The sequence below is a fragment of the Micromys minutus genome (genome assembly GCF_963924665.1).
Source record: "Micromys minutus genome assembly, chromosome: 6".
NCBI lineage: Eukaryota > Metazoa > Chordata > Mammalia > Rodentia > Muridae > Micromys > Micromys minutus.
The window spans coordinates 23,784,255-23,787,668 of NC_137975.1; positions in this window are offsets into that span (position 1 = coordinate 23,784,255).

Sequence of the window (3,414 nt, forward strand, 5' to 3'; positions counted from 1 at the left end):
ATGATAAAGAACTAGAACTTTGACTTTCTTTAAAGAAGCTGGGCATAAACAATATCTCCCATATTAAAGAGGAACACTGATCCACTTTGACAACTCTAAAGTTCAGGTGTCTGTGGCAGCAAACACCTTCACCATTACAGGCCTGCTACAACACAGAAGCCTCCCAGCATCCTACACCAGCTTAGTACAAACAGTCTGACTGGTTAAAGGATGGCAGTAGCTTTGCCCAAACATCCCAGGAATGGCAAAGCACCAGTTGCTACCAGAGAGAAGGATGAAGTTGCAGGTCCTGTGGAGAATTTTGATGAGGCTTTCAAAAATGGAGCAAACTAAATTGAGGCAGTTTGTGAGGAAGATGAAATTTGGAGAAGTTACTGGAGCTACTATTTCATGCCATGACTGCTTAAAACATTTTTATATGAATCCGATCTTTATGTTTAAGCCCTTTGGACACTGCAGCTTTTTTTGGTTGTTGGTTATGCACAGTTCATTCTTCACAGCAAATTAAGTTGAAGCATCCTGAGAATCAGGTTTGAAAAGGAGTTAATAAAATTTCTTGTCTAGTTTTTTTAAAAAGAAGGAGGAGGAGGAGGAGGAGCAGGAGGAAGAAGAAAAAAGAAGAAGAAGAAGAAGAAGAAGAAGAAGAAGAAGAAGAAGAAGAAGAAGAAGAAGAAGAAGAAGAAGAAGAAGAAGAAGAAGAAGAAGAAGGGAAGGAAGGAAGGAAGGAAGGAAGGAAGGAAGGAAGGAAGGAAGAAAAGAAAAAGAAAAAAGGTCCGAGGTATAACAGCACAGCTTTTGAAGGAAATGGGTTTCATTCTCATTAGAGTTAGGGGACATTCATCAGTCCTGCCATCTCAGCATTGCCCAGCCCTAGTTCCCTCCCCGTCCCCCCCCCCCCTCTCTCTCTGTGTGTGTGTGTGTGTGTGTGTGTGTGTGTGTAGTCAGGGTTCTCTAGAGTCACAGAACTTATGAAATGTCTCTACGTATCAAGGCAATTTATTGTTATGACTTACAGACTGTAGTTAACCAACCCAACACTGGGCAGCTGTGGATAGGATGTCCAAGGATCTAGTAATTGCTCAGTCCCACAAGGCCGGTTGCTTCAGCTGGAGATGGGATGTGGGTTTAGCAGACTTGGCAATAAGAATCTTCACTTTCTGAACCATCACACTATGTTCCTCAGGTTAGTTTTGAACTCCTTGCTCAGATGGTCCTCCCACCTCAGCAGGAACAAGCATTTGCTTTGATCTCTTGAACCCACATAGTGAGAGAACCCACTTCTGTGAGTTTTCCTCTGGTCTCTACATCCTTGTTATGGTACACACACATGCACCCATGCACACACACCAGAGACATGTAAAAAAATTCTAAAGATGGATTTTGGTAGTGTTTATACAACAACATGAATGTACTTAATGCCACAGAAGTGCAAATGGCTACAACCGCACATTTTATGTAGATTTCCTTTTTCTTTTTTGAGGAGGAGGAGTGCAGTAGGTTCAGAAACAGGGATTCTCTTTGTAGCCCTGACTGTTCTAGAGCTTGCTCTGTAGACGACGCTGGCCTTGAACTTGTAGAGATCCGCCCATTTCTGCCTTGGACTGCCAGGACTAAATTCATTTGCCACAACTGCCCAGCTGTTACAGTTTTTTTTTTTTTTTTAACCACATTTTAAGTGAAGAGGAAATGACGTTGGCTGGAAAGGATCAAGAATAACTTCTGAAATCCTTCTCTTTTGTATTATGCTCTTCTCTTCCCTTAGATAAGTAGAATTTTACATTGGGAGACTTTCAGGAAGTTACACAGTAATGTGGTTTGTTGCTTGGGGACAAAAGCTTCACTTGGTTTTGTTGTTGACTCAGGGACTTTTGTAGTCTAAACTGTCCTCAAACTCCTTGACATCCTTGGCATTACAGGTGTGTGCCCTCTTGTTCGGCTTCAGGAGGTGATGAAGATTGAACTCAGTGCTTACTGGGTGCTGGGCAATTACTATCAGCTGAGCAACATCCCCACCCTTCGAGTAGAACACTGGCTCTGGCAAGTATTAAAACTGATTTACAATCTAATAAAGTGTGTTCTTTTTCTATCCCTATGGCTTGAAATATCAACTCATAAGAAGAGATTTCTTTTCCTACAGTTTCATATATTTCCATCAAGAAATGCTTGGTCCTTTGGCTCCGAGTCTGTAGAGAGAAAGAATATCATGATGAAAAGCATGCCAGCAAAGTAAAACTGATCATATTGTGGCTACAGGCTACAAGCGAAGAGAGACAGAGGGGGTCAAGTCAAGGTCCCGCCATCATGTTAAAGTGGTCACTCCTAATGTCCTCACTTCTACTAGATCCTACTTCATAAACACTATCACAGGCTGGCTACTAAATCTTTGGCATAGGGGACATAGATTTCAAACTATAACATGAAGTAAATCCGAGGTAATACTGAGCTCTACTTATGATTTAGGCATTTAGTCCTGAGGCATCCCAAACTACTTTCATCTTCTATTAAAAGCTGAACCTAGCACTTAAGCCCAGACTAAAGGCCTTTCTTGCAACATAGCACCTCGTTTAGCTCCAATAATAAGGTAGTGTTGTATCCTATTCTAACTTATTGTAAAACCGAGGCACAGAGAGGGAAATCTATTCAAGTACTAAATGGTGAACTTAGAAATTTGAAGCAAGTGTTTCATCACCACTCTCCCTCTTAATCATCATTCACCCTTCTCTTTGAAATGCTAATGTCGGAAATTAGGATTTTAGTGAATGTGAAGTAGCTCTCCTCAAAGATCAGTTGGATAAAAGATATTCCTTGTGAACATAACAACTTCAGCAGCGTGACCGAACCCTGGGAGGTTAACGCTGAAGCCAGAGTACAGGATTTCTAGATTGAGGTCAAATGTTTGAACCTAAGAAATTTCCCTCCAATTCTGAAGTAGTCTCTTAAGTGACGAATCTGCTGTCTATCCCACCAGTCTTGCACTTAGCTAATTTGCAAAATAACCAAGCCAGGAGAAATTAAATCCATTACGAAAACGCCTAGTCCACGGTAAACTCTATATAAATCAGGTTATTTGGCAGGGGGGTCCAAGCTATAACCCAAGCCGAATCTGCAGCTCTGGCGTGGAAGCCAGGGGGCGGGCAATCGGCGACCATTTTTGTTTTGCGGCCGTGCGCTCTCAGCGCATCTTGACTAACAGGACCCCATGGAGGAGGCGGGGCCTATCAGGGAGTGGGGCGGGGCCGGGAGGCGTGATGATTCAAATGGACTAATGACTTGGACGCATCTGACCGAAGTCACCAATGAGCGGACGTGCTGGGGCGGAGCGCACAAACCCTACGGTGTTTGGTTGCACCGCGGCTTTGGCGCATTTTCGGCTGGTTTGATTCATCCATTTTGAAGAGACGGGGGAGCGGGGGG